This window comes from Natrix helvetica, assembly GCF_964273705.1.
Source record: "Natrix helvetica genome assembly, chromosome: 2".
In the NCBI taxonomy this organism is placed as follows: Eukaryota; Metazoa; Chordata; class Lepidosauria; order Squamata; family Natricidae; genus Natrix; species Natrix helvetica.
In genome coordinates this window covers 38,432,202-38,451,043 of record NC_138552.1, presented here as the reverse complement: position 1 = coordinate 38,451,043, position 18,842 = coordinate 38,432,202, and the positions used below count along the sequence as shown (strand labels likewise).

At 38.6% G+C, this 18,842-nt stretch overlaps 1 protein-coding gene across 7 annotated transcripts in view; it reads left to right on the top strand.

Moving 5' to 3' along the window:
* The window catches only part of SSBP2 (single stranded DNA binding protein 2), a 157,701-nt gene that overhangs the window by 39,951 nt on the left and 98,908 nt on the right, over positions 1 to 18,842 (top strand). The gene's annotated exons all lie outside the window — the stretch shown is intronic.

Genomic DNA, 18,842 nt, shown 5'->3' with positions numbered 1-18,842 from the left:
TAGGTGCTTCATGCTAACCATCCTCAATGGCTCAAAGGGCTCCCTCATGAGAGCCCGTAGGACGGTGGGGAGGTTCCACGTGGGGAATCTATGCACCACTGGAGGATGCAGGTTGGAGACCCCCCAAAGGAACCTCTTCATAATGGGTAGTTGGGTTAGGGGAACCGGGCCCTCGCCTGGGAGGATCGTGGCAAGGGCAGCTAGTTGCCTGCACATAGTGCCCCGGGCAAGCCCTTTATCCAATCTGTCCTGGATAAATTCCAGGACTTGGGAACTGAGGCCCTGGTGTGCTCCTCCTGGTTTGCCTGGCATCAGGTTACGAAGGAAGTCCAGGTGGAATCATAGATTCTCGTGGTGGGTTTCCTGTGTGAGGCCTCTATAGTTCTAATCACCTGCAGTGACAGGTGGGCCCCTCTCAGGTGCTCCCGCTCAATCTCCACACGGCTAGTTGCAGCCAGTGTGGCTCCGGGTGCATAAGTTTCCCTTGGTGCAGTTCTATTTCCCCCTCTGGAATCCGCCATGGAGGCTGGACCGACAGGATCTTGAGATCCGCAAACCAGGGCCTCCTCGGCCAGTGAGGTGCCACCAGGATCAGCTCTGCCTGTTCCCTGACTAGCTTCTGAACTACCCCGGGAATGAGGGGAAGGGGAGGAAAAGCATACAGCAGCCCTTTTGGCCATCTTGTGCGAAGGGCATCAACCCCTTCTGTTCCCTGAGCTGGGAACCGAGAGAAGAACCGAGGGAGCTGGGAATTGGCCGGAGTGGCGAAGAGGTCCACCACTGGTCGTGCAAACCTCTGGCAGATGCTCTGGAACAGCTCCAGGGATAGGCTCCATTCTCTTGTCCACTGTCTCTAGACTCAGCCAGTCTGCCTGATGGTTGTCGATCCCTGTGATGTGCTCAGCTGGATTGACCGCAGGTGTCTCTCCGCCCAGTTGCCCAGCGACATCGCCTTGGTGTGTGCCGCCCTGTCGGTTGATGTGGGCCTTGGCCGCCACACTGTCAGTGAGGACCAGGATGTGATGACCCTCGATGGAGGTCCGAAAGTGCCGAAGCGCCAGATGGATTGCCCAGAGCTCCAACCACTTGATATTGTGTTGGAGTTCCTGCCGTGACCACTGACAGTGCACCAACTGTGATCCCAGGGTCGCCCCCAGCTGAAGAAACTGGCATCCATTGTGAGGAAAAGGCTTTCCTGGTCCCTGAACTTGCACCCCTTGAGCAAGGCTGGGGAGAGATCAGTACCTGAGGAGTGGCCTCGATCTTGGCCGGCGAGCTGCTGGTGTTGGCCCTCTGGAACAGTAGGAGTCGCCACTGCAGAGTCCTGACGTGCAACCATGCCCACGGTACTACCTCGATGCAGGATATGAGCTTCCCCAACAGGCTGGAGAGAAGGGCTATGGGAACATAACGGTCCCTGTGGACCTGCTTAACCATCTTAATCAAACTGGACCTGTGGTCCGGGGAGAGGAAAACCTTCCCTGAATAGGAATCTATAACCGCCCCTAGATGGAGTAATGTAGTGGACAGGTTGAGGGAAATCTTTTTGACGTTAACAGAGAAACCCAACCGTTGCAGGCTATGACCTGCAAAAGACCCGCCCTTGTCTGAGTTGGGGATGCCCCCTAGACGAGGACATAATCCAGGTAGTAATTCAGTCTAATGGGGGAATCCCTTAGGTACGCCGCCGCTACCGCTAGCACCTTCGTGAATGTCCTGGGTGCAGAGGACAACCCAAAGGGCAAGGCCCTGTATTGGTAATGGCACCCCAGATATGAAAACTGGAGGAAATGCCTATGCCGTGGGAGAATGGGGATGTGGAGGTATGCCTCCGTGTGGTCTATGGATGCCATGTAGTCCCCTTTCCATATGCCCGCCATGACCACTGTCCTCAGTTATAAAGATTGCAGTCCTAATTGTGGACACAAGTTGAGAATTACCTCTACTGCATTTGGCAGAAATTAGTTCTTTTAAGAACTACATCCTCTTACCATGATGCCAAACGTATCAAATGCTCTTAATTATGAATTGATAATTCAGCATAACATAGAAGTTTTAAACAACAACCTAAACTCAGCTACAAATTCACACTACGTCAGTGTGAATTAATCATTGGATTGCAACTGAATCAGTTGAACTGATATTAATTTGAAAAGTATTGGGAATACAGTGCTATGATTCAATACATGGAGATGAATCATTCCTACACTAGTCAAAGACAAATGCTGCTTTTCATTATCATTATCCTGTTTATAAATTGTGTTAATATATACTATAGGAAATTATATATCAGGTGTAACAGTGATACACATTTTAAATATTCCTGATTGAAAGAGGCTTACGATACCAATTTTAAAATTTAAGGAGACAGGCTACAGAAATAAATTAAGGAAGGATAAACATAAGCTAACACAGCTCCATGTACTAAACAGTTAGCTACAGATGAACTGTTTATTTCTTTGGCAGCACATTAAAATTCAGTAAAGATTTCACTATTTCCTTCTTTCTGTGCAGTTCTTTATAGCACATACAGGTGAAACTCGAAAAATTAGAATATCGTGCAAAAGTTCATTTATTTCAGTAATGCAACTTAAAAGGTGAAACTAATATATGAGATAGATTCATTACATGCAAAGGAAGATAGTTCAAGCCATGATTTATCATAATTGTGATGATTATGGCTTCCAGTTCATGAAAACCCCAAATCCACAATCTCAGAAAATTAGAATATTGAAAAGGTGCAATATTCTAGGCTCAAAGTGTCCCACTCTAATCAGCTAATTAAGACATAACACCTGCAAAGGGTTCCTCAGCCTTTAAATGGTCTCTCAGTCTGGTTCAGAAGGAATCACAATCATGCTGACCTGACAGTTGTGCAGAAAACCATCATTGACACTCTCCATAAGGAGGGAAAGCCTCAAAAGGTAATTGCAAAAGAAGTTGGATATTCCCAAAGTGCTGTATCAAAGCACATGTCAGCCTCTGTTTGGCTTGCTCGCTTACAGCTGTTTTCCTACCCTTGCTTACAATCGGCTGCCATAGGAACGGGGGGGGGCATGGTATTGGGGAAGGGAATCCTGTACTAGAGGAGTCTTGTTCTCACCATCTTCTGCGCATGCTGGTGATTGAGGTTTGGACTTGGTCAAGGCCAACCGTTTCGCATACCAACCAGATGAGGCTGTTTGAAGATGCACCCCACATGACACCTTAGGAGGTGCAAATTGGACACTGGGTTGGGGAATTGGGGGGAGGGTGCTGGGTAAACGTTTGATATGTATATGTTTCCGCCTTGCTGGCTCAGATCTTGCTCTCCTTTTAGCTGCTTTCACTTCATATCTCTTAAAAGTACTTTACCTCTATTAAAATGGAGTTGAGGTTTTTCTTTCTTGGATATTGAAGAAGGCATGCCTGACAGCACATTAATAGAAAGTTACGTGGAAGGGAAAAGTGTGGAAGAAAAAGGTGTACAAGCAGCAGGGATGACCGCAGCCTGGAGAGGATTGTCAGGAAAAGGCCATTCAAAAGTGTTGGGGACTTTCACAAGGAGTGGACTGAGGCTGGAGTCAGTGCATTGAGAGCTACCACACACAGATGGATCCTGGACATGGGCTTCAAATGTCATATTCCTCTTGTCAAGCCACTCCTGAACAACAAACAACGTCAGAAGCATCCTACCTGGGATACAGAAAAACAGACCTGGTCTGTTGCTCAGTGGTCCAAAGTCCTCTTTTCTGATGAGAGCAACTTTTGCATCTCATTTGGAAACCAAAGACCCAGAGTATGGAGGAAGAATGTAGAGGCACACACTGCAAGATGCTTAAAGTCCAGTGTGAAGTTTCCACAGTCAGTGTTGATTTGGGGAGCCATGTCATCTGCTGGTGTTGGTCCACTGTGCTTCATTAAGTCCAGGGTCAATGCAGCCGTCTACCAGGAGATTTTGGAGCACTTCATGCTTCCTTCCACAGACAAGCTTTATGGGGATGCTGACTTCATTTTCCAGCAGGACTTGGCACTTGCCCACACTGCCAAAAGCACCAAAACCTGGTTCAATGTCCGTGGGATTACTGTGCTTGATTGGCCAGCAAACTCGCCTGACCTGAACCCCATAGAGAATTTATGGGGCATTTGGTTTGGTTTGGTTTATTTGCCAAGAGAAAGATGAGACACATGAGACCAAACAATGCAGAAGAGCTAAAGGCTGCTATTGAAGCATCCTGGTCTTCCATAACATCTCAGCAGTGCCACAGGCTGATAGCTTCCATGCCACACCGCATTGAGGCAGTAATTGCTGCAAAGGGGGCCCAAACCAAGTACTGAGTACATATGCATGCTTATACTTTTCAGAGGTCCGATATTGTTCTATGTACAATCCTTGTTTTATTGATTACATGTAATATTCGAATTTTCTGAGATTGTGGATTTGGGGTTTCCATGAGCTGTAAGCCATAATCATCAGAATTATGATAAATCACGGCTTGAACTATCTTGCTTTGCATGTAATGAGTCTCTCTCATATATTAGTTTCACCTTTTAAGTTGCATTACTGAAATAAATGAACTTTTGCACGATATTCTAATTTTTCGAGTTTCACTTGTATGTTCTTCTGAAAAGTTCAGCAAAGTAGCTTTATTGCAGTAAATACATAAAATTATTTTGTAAATTTTTGCACTCTACCTGTACTCTGGTGTACATACTTTATCTCTTAGATCATTATCAATATAATTCAATATATCTGAATGTTCTTCATATACAATTGAAGAAAATGTTCAGCTATTCAGTACAAATATTTCACTTGTACCATTTGGGATGTCTTCAAGGAAGCAAATATAAATAATTAAAAACAAATAATTATGTATTCAACATATTTTTATTAGTGAAAATAATTATTCGTGCAATCCAAATGGAAGTCCCCTTCACAACCAGGTAAGAATTCCACTTGTCAGAACTCATTAAGTTCTGCTGCAATTTTTTTTCTCAAATGTGATACTTCCTTTTGGCATTCTATGTAAACACAAATCACAATACGTAACAATTACGTTTTATAAATTTTGTTATAGAGTTGGAGATAAATGCCGTGCATTTTATATATACTAGAGTTAATGCTTAAATATTATCACTAAAAGAACCATATGTCAATGGTTTTCTCAGGATCAAGTTAGAGATTGTTTCTAATTTAAGGTTTCCCTTTACTTCTGCTATCTGAAAAAGATAAACAGTAGGTCTATCAGAAAATAATTGCCATTATCATCTCAGTATAAAACAAGGCTGCTGCTTTTACCTATTTCATTCTCTTTAATGGTTCATCCCTTTTTTATTTATTTATTTTTATTTTATTTATTTATTTTTTATTTTATTTATTTATTTTTTATTTTATTTATAGCTTATTTTAGTTATTTCAATGGAGCTCAGTCACGTCAGTTGACACACTGGTTTCTCATATTGTTCCCATTTGTTTCCAATGGACATTTTTATCCTTTGTTTCAGTAAACATCACTCCTACTGTGAGCCACTTGTTTACTACTGGGCAGATTCTGCTTATTAATTCCACATTCTGCTCATTCCCTTTCTCAGCCAAAACAGAGAAGGAAATACACAAAGGTACTGTATTTTTTGGTCCACAAGATGCTCCTGACCATAAGACGCACCTAGATTTAGAGGAGGAAAACAAGGGGGGAGGGAAATCTGCCTCTGCCACCTTTGCAGCAAACAGCCTGGTCAGCGTTAGCACGTTATTGCAGCCCCAGCATGTGGCTCATCAAAGCTCCGCTCTGTTGCGCCCACTATCGGTCAGCTGAGCAACGGCTAGATCCTGGCTTCCCATAGCCCCGCTGATCTGTGGGCTGGCCGACCAGAAACGCTGCCTTTGCTGCCTCCTCTGTGTCTGCTGCCTCTGCCGTGGAATGCTGGAGCCATTGCTGCCAAGGAGCGGTGAATGGCAGCAGTGATCCCCGCCACATGGAACAGCTGGTTGGCAATATTCTGGGAGGCTGATCCAATCACCGAACAGCTGTTTCAGGCAGCAGGGATCGCTGCCGCCATTTGCTGCTGCTTCAGCAAAGGCTCCAGCGTTCCTCAGCGGAGGCAGCAGACACAGAGGAGGCACCAGTGGTGGCGTACCTGGGGGGAGGGGGTTTGTCAGCTGTATTGGCCTCCCGGAATACCGCCGATCAGCTGTTTCAGGTGATGGGTATCGCCGCTGCCATTCGCCGCTGCTGCCTGTTGCTGATGTTCCCCTCCCCCTAGGTATGGCAAACCACTGTGCCCCAGTCTGTGATGCAATATTCACTCCGTAAGATGCACAGACATTTCCACCCAGTTTTGCTCTTATGGAGCAAAAAATACGGTATTTGCTCTGATGCTTTCAAAGTTAACCATGTACACAAACATTTGACTTTCTTATGATGCACTATACGAGGCTTGAGTGAAGAAAACAGTAATCATCAGAATTAATGTACTGGATGGGTTTAGGACTGGGCAATGGTGCTTTTCTCCTGGCAACCTTGTTCTGCTTGTAGAAAGTGGTATTGCTAAAAACCAGAATTACTATATTCAGGAAGCCGCCAAATTAAAAATGTAGAAACTTACTATATTTTTGGAGTATAAGACGCACCCCTTTCCCTCAAAAAGAGGGTGAAAATCTGGGTGCGTCTTCTACACTGAATACAGCATTTTTGGCCTCCCAAAACCTGCCCCCTTTGCAAAAATGGCTGTGCAGCCTTTAGGAGGCTTCCAGAGTGCTCCTAGGGGCTGGGAGGGCAAAAATGAGCGAAAAAAGGTCCTTTTCTGCTCGTTTTTGCCCCCCCCCCAAGCCCCAGGAGCACTCTGGAAGCCTCCTAAAGGCTATGCATGCCCTTTTTTTGACAAAAACCTATGGATCTAGTAAATGCATACAGCCAGACAACAAGATAACCACATATTCTAGGGGTGAGGCTGCATTAGGTACTTGTATGTAAATTCAAGGAGCCTCTAAGCCAAGATGGAGAGTTAATAGGTTTCTCAATATTAGAAAAAAATATCCAATATTATAACAGTATGGTAGTATGGTTATTTTGCTATGTATGGTCAATACAAGAGATGGAGAAAAGCATACTGGAGGTGGAATTATCCTGTAGTCAGTGAGGGTACTGGGTTCCATAAAACAGAAATCACAAGTGGAGCAAACTCCCCCACTGCATTGATGTGAATGTCAATATGTCTCCACAAATAAATAAGTATTAGAAGCATACCCTATTTTTGGGAGTATAAGATGCATGTTTTTCCTCTAAAAGGAGGCTGAAAATCTGGGTGCGTCTTATACATCGAATACAGCATTTTTTGCCTCCTGAAGCCCCGCCCCTTCACCAAAATGGCCGTGCATAGTCTTATGGAGGCTTTCAGAGATCTCCTGGGGGCTGGAGAAGGCAGAAATGAGTGAAAATGGACCGTTTTTTGCCCCCCCCCCAGCCCCCAGCAGCACTCTATAAGCATCCAGAAGGCTATGCACGCAATTTTTTTGACACAAAAACGGCCCATTTTTGTGAAAAACAGGCTGTTTTTTGCTCGTTTTTGACCCCCCCAGGAGCACTCTGCAAGCCCCCCCCCGACTATTCATGCCTTTTTAAAAAACGAGCCTGTTTTTGCGAAAAACAGGCCGTTTTGGGGAGGTTTGCAGAGTGCAAAAACTCCCCCCCCCCTTTTCGGAAAGCTGTTTAGTTAGTGTGGTTGATGAGAATTACATTGGTCAAGTGCTGTGCCAACAGAAACAAAGTTTTAGGTGCTACAGGTTGTCAGCGATTTCCTTCTCCAGCACATGGATAAATACACCTGGAAACATCTACCTACCTACCTACCTAGTTTTTTTCTCCTTACCTATGTACTGTATTTCTCTCTCTTCCCCCCCCTCTATCTACCTATATACCTACCTACTCTCTCTCTCTCTCCCCTTACCTATCTACTGTATTTCTCTCTATTTCTCTCTCTCTCTATCCCTCTACCTACCAACCTACCTACTCTCTCTCTCTCTCTCTCCCTACCTATCTACTGTATTTCTCTCTCTCCCGCTACCTATCTAAACTCTCTCTCTCCCTCCCTACCTACCTACTGTATTTCTCTCTCTATTTCTCTCTCTCTCTCCCTTTATCTACTTACCTACCTACCTAACTACTCTCTCTCTCTCTCCATACCTACCTACTGTATTTCTCTCTCTTTCTCTCCCTCTCAATCCCTCTATCTACCTACCTACTTTTTTAAAAAAATTGCCTCTTCAAAACCTGGGTGCATCTTATACTCTGAAAAATACGGTACTTTTATTCCCTTGACCAAAAGGCTCAAGTATACCTTTTTGAAATCCTCCAGTTCTCTCACCCCACTACCAATTTGGTCTTTCCCACAGCATCTGCATGGCCTCAGTATACTAGGTACTATGTGTAAGCTAAAGGCTGTTGTCCTTGCTTCTGGAGGCCTGTGGTTGCTATTAGGGTTTATCTTGGTGGCTAAGACTTTCTCGGGACTCGTTCCTGTCCAGTTCTTCACTTACCAATGGTTGGCCTCTGCAGTCAAACTTCTAGAACATTCTTTTTTTCTGATGAAGTGGACACTGCCATAATATGGCTTTAGCTGTTTTTCTCCCTTTTTATTTTGGTTTAATATTGCTCGCCAATCCTCCAGGGCTGAGTAAAACTATTGTTCAACTCTATTTCCTATTTTCCTTTTTCTCTCTATGGACTTGTCTTATTTGTGCGGCTTCTTTTCATTGGTCTGCTTGCTTGCCTTCCCTCAGGTGAACCTAGGCTCCAACTGCTGTTTCCTCTTCCTGTAGCGCTTTGTACATGCTGACTTCGTGACACTAGGGAAACAACCAAGAAGAAGAGGAAAGAGGGAGGATGGTCTTGGTATCAACCCAGTGTTGCCCCCCCCCCCTTACTGTCAAAAACCTTCAGGTCAGATAGCAAAAAATATTCAGTATATTTAGCATAGCAAACCAACTGGGTTGTTAGATGACAGGTAAAAGAGAACAAGAAAATACAAGAGAAACTGAACTATTAGAGAGGGAGAGAGAGGAGAGGAGAGGAGAGAGTCTGTCAAGAATTTTTCTTTGTTGTTTTCTAGTAAATACTATATTACTTCTAAAATGCTAATGAGACAATCTCATTATGATCTGCTCTATACTCTTTGTAAGTATAGATATTGCACTGGTTAAATCTGTAGCTCCCTGGATCTTACTCTTCTTTTTGAAGAAGGGAACAATATTTGCATTCCTCCGCTTACCTGATCTTACCTGGCCTCCAGGATATATCATGGTTCCAACCAGATCACCAGTCAATTCTTTTGAATAGTGTAACCCACCTGACCTTGGAGATTTAAATTCATTCACATTTTCACTGGCCATGTTTTTATTTGTTATTGTTGTAAACTGAATAAATTTAAAAACTTTACCTTTTTTGTTACAGTTAGCTGTTTGGCACATTAATTAAAATGCTGATATAATGATTCTTTTCTTTTTAATTAAACATATTTAAATATTTTTGTTACTCTTAGCAATCTTTTCTAACTCATCAAGCATTTTCTGTAGAATTCTGACTTACTTGTCATTCTTCTCCTCAGTAAATTGGCATTTTTATCTCCTGTATGTGTTTGTATTGTTTTCAAAGAAGTGCAGATCTTCTTTGTCTGCAAAACTCTACCTAGATTGTTTTATATGTAAAGCAAAATAAGCACTTCCCTCACTTTTCTATTCCAAGTGCTGTTGATAGTTCTAGTAACAGCTAATTTATAACATACCAATAAAGCTACCTCAAATTGTCAATCTCTTGTTTGGGAAAAAAAAACATATTGTACCGAGGAATCACTTGTAAGTTTAACAAAAGATTAAAATACTACATTTTAATTTAATTTGATAGTCAATACTATGAAATATATTTAATAGCTGATGGATGATATGTAGTAATGATCAGTAGTTTATAATATGTATTTGAACTTTTCTGAAGTACTCACACATTACCGGTAATAAATGGAAAAACCTCTAAATATTTATTTCAACTTGGAAAATCAGATTACTTGGTTCAAAATCTTGAAGTCTAAAAATTATTACATTATTATTAATATCTTTCATGGCATGACTTACCTGTTCAGTAATGAATGCTGCAGCTTCAAACTGTCACATCAAATCTGAATTGCACATTTGTCAGCTAAATAGAAAGATAGTGGGTAGCATGTGGTCTGTTGCAAGGAATGTCAAAAGAATGCTATGTATAACAGCATGCATCACCCACTTTGTTATATAGAAGTGAGAGTTGAATAAATCAAAAGAAACATAAAAGCAAATTAAGTACAGTTGAGAGGGGTTATTTATGTGTTTAGTAAAACTAGAAAGGAGAGAATCAAGCATGTATGAAAGTTTTTTTCATTGCCACTTTTGAGATTACTATATTTTTTTGACAGATTGATTCCTAAGAACAGTTTCTTTCGTATAGTAATCTCAAAACAGGCCATTGTATATCAAACTATCTTCACAACCTAAAATTAATATAGCATATGATGGGAATTTACTTATTTAGAATTGTAAACTACACCAACTTATTCTAAAGAAAGTTTAAAAGAATAAATGGTAATAAAGAAGTCCTGTCCTCACTAAGGTTGGTTTTTTTCCTTGTAGACATTTCATTAGCCAGCCATCAACCATAAAACATTATTAAATTTGTATGCGAACTGTCTCTTAATGACTCAAGTAAGTTGTACTTACTAGAGTACTAGAGTAACCTCTAAACTCAAGGAAATAATTAGATTTATTCAAAAAAGCAGTAATATCACAAATACTCATGTAATTGAGGTGTGTAATATCTGAAATTATTATAACCTGCTACAAATAATAAAATATTTTGTTTCCAAGTATATACAGTCTGAAAGTTCTGCACGGAGAGACCTATTTTAGCCTGCAGTAGCCAAAAATCTGGAGCAACTTTTCAAACTCACATATTTTATTAATACAGTATTACCGTAATATAGGTAGTCCTTGACTTACAGGCACAATTAGATAATACCACAATACCATAACACTTTTTGAAGTTAGTTTTTCCTTAAGTTTTCCAGTTTATGTATTTGTTTATATAGTCTTTTTAATTTAAAAAGTTTAAATTTTATATTCTGCTCTTAGAATCATAGGGCTTTTTGGAAAACTTTCCTGAAGTCTAGCTATTGATTAAGTAATTAATTACAGCAGTCAAAAGGTATTCTGTACTCAAACATTGTTACTACTGTATTCTCTGTCCCTCTCATCATCTTTTTTTATACTGTAAAATCCTTCATGCTTGGAGATGTAAATTTTAACTCTAGAGCAAGGGTGTCAAACTAGTGTCATCATGGCGGCGTCATGTGACATATAGGGACTTTTTCCCCCTTCACTAAAGCGTGGGGGGGGCAGCATGTGATGCATCTGGCCCGTGGGCTGCAAGTTTGACACCTGCTGTAGAGGAAGGGAATTGTGGAAGCTGAACAGAAACAGAAAAAGTCTTAGGAATACAGATGCTAGGGTTTGCTGGGATGGTGGCTTATTCAGTTTTCTTCTTTATGACGTCCTATGGAAAAGCCTTAATTGTCCTTTAGGCAGATAGCTTCTAAATAAATCATAATTAATAATAAATAGGGCGCCTACCTGAGAATGACTGAGGAGCCAAGATCTTGCCTTATTTGAGTCTATTTTAGTATGGAGACAAAAATAAATCTTTCAATCCTTCTATTAATTGTGGAGCTTGTTATTTTTTGAGTGTGCTTGTGTGTTGGGTTTTTCACTGCCGTCATGTAGTTGGCCAGTTTTTTTTTTACTTGAATTGTTTTTCTAATTTCCCACACAGTTGCTTTCCACTTATAATAAATTATATTAGAATTTTAAAATTATTGAATGCCTTGGTTATTCTTAATTTCTCCTTTAGATAAGGAAATATATTTCTGTGAAGGTGATCATTACTCCTTTTTTATTTATTTTCTCAGAGATATGATCCTCTAGTGAAATTCTTCAACTTATGACTCAAAATGGATAATGATAGTATGAAAATGAAACTTGTCTTTTTCTAATATCTATATTACTATCATATTTTTCCTCATGTTGACTTTGGGATATTAAGAGGAAGTTCTTTAAGTAGCCATAATCACAACTTTTCCTGAATAATAGGTCTATTGTTTTACAATATTTATAGCAGAATCATTGCATGACCTTCTATTTTTGTCTATTTTAAACCTCTATCACTTCTCCCATGTTTTAAAGTGTTTATTTAATATAATTATTACCACTGCATACCATTTTTATAACTACTGTTAATTTTGTTTATATCAGTGGGAAATTTTTAACATCAGCCAGCCAGAACTTTTTGTGGGGTCTTGCCATTCATTCTACTTGACTTCTGAAATATTGGGGTGTTGCATTTCTCAGACAAGTGTTCTATCTGGGTAGTTTACTTTTAAGATGTCCTTTCAGGAGATGCACTCCCCCCCCCCAAAAAAAAAACCTTGTGTAGCTAAAGGGTCAGGAAACAGGATTCTACATACAACTCTCCAATTGAACAAAGCAGCACTAACAAAGAATAAAACATTCTGATGCTTCTGCCTATACCAGGGGTGTCCAAACTTGGGAACTTTAAGACTTGTGGACTTCAACTCCCAGAATTCCCCAGCCAGCCATGCTGGCTGGGGAATTCTGGGAGTTGAAGTCCACAAGTCTTAAAGTTCCCAAGTTTGGACACCCCTGGCCTATACTTTTCTTGCCAGTTTACCTTAATTATTTCAATTCTCCCAAAGTTCAGCAGAAAGCCTGAATTCCAGGCAGATCAAGGAAATCCTTTCTACAGTTCTTTGTAGCTTTCAGGACCTGCAGCTTCAGCAGAAGAGTGGGGGAGGGGAAAGGATCCTCAAGCTGCTTTTTTCTTATTATTTTATCCAATTGGAAAAGTGAAGTGGCTATTTTGAGAGGAGGTGATAGGTTAGTAAAATTGTTTATACGTGATGAACACAGGAAGTCATATATATTTCTTTTCTTTATTCTATTCTATTCTTTCTTTTCCATTCTCCTATTTTTTTTCTTTTTTCTGCTTTATACTTTGTATATCTTTATAGTTTAAAAACGTGCATTAGTTTTTATTGTTGTAATTATAATCTTTAATAAAATTACTATTTAAGAAAGGGAAGTGCAGCATCTTTTAGAAATATTTGGCTTTTATTTAGAATTAAACTGCAGTGCATAAACTATTATATTCCTGCAAATATCATTTTTTGAGCAGTTGTATAACAGCTTGGGTATGAACTCAACCATGTACGTGCATTGTTGTATAATGTTGAAGTGTTTATTTATGGAATTAAAGAATATACACTGTGTGTGTGTGTGTGTGTGTGTGTGTGTGTGTGTATCATAGATTTTCAAGGGTGTAGGTATGCTGGTCTTGTTGTATTTGGGTCTTTTCCCATGTAAGATTGAGATTGTCTTGGCAACATTTCGGTGAGGTCTCACTCACCAACTTCAGGCTGGTGTTTTCGGCTTCACACAAACACGAAGCTGAAAACACCAGTCTGAAGATGGTGAGTGAGACCTCGCCAAAATGTTGCCAAGACAATCTCAATCTTACACAGGAAAAGACATACATACATACATACATACATACATACATATGTGTTGTATTTGTACTGATAAATAAATAAAGGGAGAAAAAGCCCACAGCTTGAAGATGGCAGGTGAGATCCTGCCGAAACGTTGCAAAGACAATCTCAACCTTACACGGGAAAAGACCCGAATACAACAAAACCAGCATACCTACACCCGTGAAAATCTACGAAAACAAATATATATATATATATATATATATATATATATATATATATATATATATATATATATATATATATATATATATATATATATATATATATATATATATATACATACATACATACATACATACATACATACATACATACATACATACACACATACACTAAGTTAATTTTTCAGCAGCATTTTAAAAATTATATTTATTTATCTATGTTAGGTTAGAAAATAATTTTATGCTGCTAATTAGCTGAGTATACATCAGAATACAGTAATAACCTTATTTCAAACCTTAAAATGACCTACATTTTGTTAAAGCTTTCGTTGGCTTTCCCACTTGAAATAAGTCGTAAATTAGCATAGTTGATTCAGAAAGTATAACACCTCGAGTTGGGCAGAAAGAAAGAAACTTAAGAAGTCCATGCTACCAAGCAAATGCCTATACATAGCACCAAGCTTAATCTATACAATCCTAATGGATTGGTTTGATAAATTGTAGTAAAAAATTACAGGTTGTGGAATGCAAATAAATAATGATTTGCACTGCATTACCCAGTGACGTTCATGGGTGAGTGAGAATTTCAACCCATATCTAATTATTTTTCTCTATGTATTTGAATACAAATTAATTTTTTTGTAATTCCTAATTAATAATATCAAATTAGAGAACATGTCCAACTGAATCAGTAGACCTTAGCAAAATATGCAGTTGCAATCCAGAAAGAACCTCAACATAAGAATCTGCTTTAATGGAAAACAAAAGTTCTTATTCCTGGGCTTTAAACTTAAACACTGCTTTTACTCTTCAGTACAAGACACTTTTTTTTAATCCTGGAAAGCTGAGGAGAGGAGATGGATACAAATAAGAATTGTGTGTATAGCAAAGCCATTTCCACAAATTATAATTAGTCCATGCAAAGAAAAATGCTCATATTGTTACAATACTACTATTCCTAACAAGAAGTTGTGGCAATAGTTTTAAAGGGGCAGAATGCCTGCTTAAATCTGCTTAACCATTACATGGGAGACATCTGTTAAGAGATACTTGGACTGGTAAATGCTCAAAAATTGTTGGATACTTCTGAAACTACTTTGGCCAGTGTGATTGATCCTTGCCTTTCAAGATGAAGGGTTATTGGTAAATTTGTAGCAGAATTATTTCAGCTCTGTTTATGGAATATCTTCACTTATCCAGAAGAAAAAGAATTAACTGTAAATTATATTTACAATAAAATATTGTAAATTTTATGGTAAATATTTGAAAGTGTCTTTTTTATTGTAAATCATTATAAATATCACCAAACAGCATAAAATCCCATTAAGCTTTATTTTCAAAGAAAGTCCAATTTTGCTAAGGGTTTCTGCTCTGTTGCTTCTATTGCTAGGGAATATGGTGCAACATAAACTTGTGTGTGCAGAACTCACTCTTGAAAATTATAGTCTTAGATATAAATGTTGTCATAAATATAAATGTCCTTAAACAATAATGCCCAGCCATTTATTAGCTGATAACTGATTTCTTTAATAAATTGTTTTGTTTCAGTTTATATTGTAATATAAACTAAATGAATATGAATATAGCTTATTTTGCTATTTTTAAAAAATTCTAAATTTTAAACATAGGCTGAAATTATGGTTCAAGGTTTTTTCTATTGATTTAGTGCTGATAACAGCTTTTTATCAGACATCATGGTTCTCTTTGGAAAACACTTCTGTGTATACATTTTTCCTGATTTCCATTGTCTTTAAAGATTTCCAAATCTTTAAAGATAGAAGTAATCCCTCATGTAGTACAGCAATAAGTTATATTTGCTTAAATGCTTTAATTATTGTCTGATTTTTTTAAAAAGGCTGTTGGAAGAAATGTCCATCTGGGTTCAGTTCCAAGTGGGAAGAAAAACACTGGAAGCACAGAGACTGCTTCCAAAGATAGTTTAATAGTGGACAGGAACATATGGGTTTTTTGGTCCTGGGCAAAGAAAATAGCACATGGGTGTGTGTGTGTGTGAGAGAGATTTATACCCTCTCTTGGGCCCCACCTTAGAGCTTCCTGTTCCTGTGTAATAAATATTCTGATTGGTTGTCAGACTCCCATGGGGCCATGCAGGGGGTAACTTTGTAGTGACTTGAGTCCCAAGTTGAATCTTGCTGGGTGATGTTATCTCCCCAGGTGCCATGTAGTGAGTTCTGTTACTAGATGGGTAGAAGGCTAATCCTACCTTTGTTGGATTGTGGGTGAGGCATTTGCTTATGAATAGACCTAGCTATCTCTTTATCTCTTAAGTGCTGACATCTGCTGTGGGCTATTCAGGACGGTGGGAGCTGTTAAGAGTGAGTCTGCTTCCTGCCTAAAAACATGTTTCTCCATTTCTCATCCAGGAAAATATAATATCCTGCCTTGTTAACATTTCCTAGAATATTTCATTCTTCTAGAAGAGGTGTGTGTGCTAACTTCCTACAATGCAACAGATTATTTTGGATCTTTATAAAAGATTCATGCAATTCCTTTAGTTATACAACTGTCACCCAGATTATTCTAATTTCTGTAAATAATGAGAAAAATATAGTAGCTTTGTAGAGAATAGTTTGTTGTTATTCATTTGGGGTGGGGGGAAGATGTGGATATCTCTTATTTGGTTACTACTTCTCTTTATTCTCTATATAAAACTTCATTTATTGTGTGTAACATAACAAATCTTGTTTTATGTTTTGACAAGTTGCATTCCAAAAAAGATAGACCTTACCAATAGTACCTATCTCTTGGCAGTTGCTAATGGCCAAATATCCCATGTCCCAATACTAGATGTGGTGGCTTTTAGTTTCTCTTTAAGCTATAATGTATGAGACATGTGAACATACCGTATCTACAACATACCCTTTAGTTCAGAGTACTGTTGTTGTGCTAGACAGGAGTTGCCAATTATCTTTTATACATTGATATGAATTGGCAGGAAAGATTGGATATATAGAATAGCATCCAACTTCTAAATCTGAAGATTTCTTCTATTCTTCAAAGATATAGACAGCTGAAGCATATTATCTTTTATAAATTCCATTTATGCAATGCTGATGCATATTCTCTGTTTATAACATTGATCAGTTTACCTGTAGTATTTATCCTGCAAGTTGAAGCCAATATAAGTTTATAGTGTTGATATACTTACATTGTCTAAATTCTAAATGCCTCACTCAGTATAACATTTCATTTCACCCTATGTAGTTAAACATTTTGTCAATTTTTATAAAAATTTGAATAGCCACTAAGTTTCCAGTTTGCCTTCATTGCTGGGTACTTTTATTGTTAACAATTCCATGTTAAGTCAAGAATACAATACAATACAATACAATAGCAGAATTGGAAGGGACCTTGGAGGTCTTCTAGTCCAACCCCCTGCCTAGGCAGGAAACCCTATGCCGTTCCAGACAAATGGCTATCCAACATCTTCTTAAAGACTTCCAGTATTGGGGCATTCACAACTTCTGGAGGCAACCTGTTCCACTGATTAATTGTTCTAACTGTCAGGAAATTTCTCCTCAGTTCTAAGTTGCTTCTCTCCTTGATTAGTTTCCACCTATTGCTTCTTGTTCTACCCGCAGGTGCCTTGGAGAATAGTTTGACTCCCTCTTCTTTGTGGCAACCCCTGAGATATTGGAACACTGCTTTCATGTCTCCCCTAGTCCTTTTCATTAAACTAGACATACCCAGTTCCTGCAACCGTTCCTCATATGTTTTAGTCTCCAGTCCCCTAATCATCTTTGTTGCTCTTCTCTGCACTCTTTCTAGAGTCTCCACATCTTTTCTATATCATAGTGAACAAATATAGCTTTCCTTTATCAGACTACTGCGGATGCTTCAATTACTGATTTTTTTTTGTAAAACAGCTATTTAAGGAAAATGAATCATGCACTGTCCTTCATATATGTGGAGGTATTAAAAGCTTCCATTTTTGGTTTGTTGTAATCTGCAATTTTTGACTGTTCTTAGAATTTAACAGAGCTGTAACATCAGAAGTCAAAGGCAATTTTCCATTGTATAGTATCACACTAATTTTTTGTTTGACAATTGTTTATTAATTAATATGACATTTCCCTAATTTCTATTGATAAGGAAACTGCAGTATATCCAAAAGTGAATATACATATATGTGTGTGTGTGCGTGCACACACACGCACACACAAGTATGTACCCATGTGTATGTATGTGTATTGTAATTTAATTTTTTTATTAAAGATTTAATACAATAATAAAGCAAATACAAATTAAACTCAAAAAAGAAAGAATGAAATATGCAAAAAGTAATAAAAAATTGAAAAAGAAGAAATGTAAAGAAAACACAAAGAAGTATGTAAAGAAGTGACTTCTAGTTTTCAACAGAACAAGTAAAATATTACAAACACTATTGATTTTTCAGTCTCAGTTCAGCAAAAAAAGTATGTAAAGAGTTACCAGAGCTTTACAAAAACGTATTTTATTTTAACCTTGATCAAGGAAGCCAACTTTATATTCCTTTCTTTTACTTCTAACAAGTTTGATCTTTGACTCATTCACATATTGTCTTTCTTTCATGAATATTTCTTCAAGGCTTTAACAGACCTCTTTTGTAAATCCAGTTAAAAGTCACTACCTAAGTCTTATCTTCGTTTATCTTTTGTATTTCTTCCTTCATCTACACAGCCTCAGCATCTTTTGTGTATCCAGTAAAAAGTCCCTATCAGGATCATTGTCCTGGTTGCATTCAAATTTAGTAAAAACTGCTGGGATCTGATCTCAAATTGAGGATTAAAAAATGAGCAGGCTGATACATTATGGGCCTTTAATATCCAAACAGGCAAGCGTCTTGTTCATAACATGCCTGATAAAACAGATATTGCTGTTGGCTAAGCAACTAGAGCTACTAGTTTTCCAACAGGAACTGGAAAAAAAGTCATTTACTCATTGCAAAATGCAAAAAATGAAAACATCCTATGGTATCTTTAACACCATCAAACATCAATACTATCCCGGATCTATGGGACTGATTTGATAGATGGGTAAAAATCCAGTCTAAATATC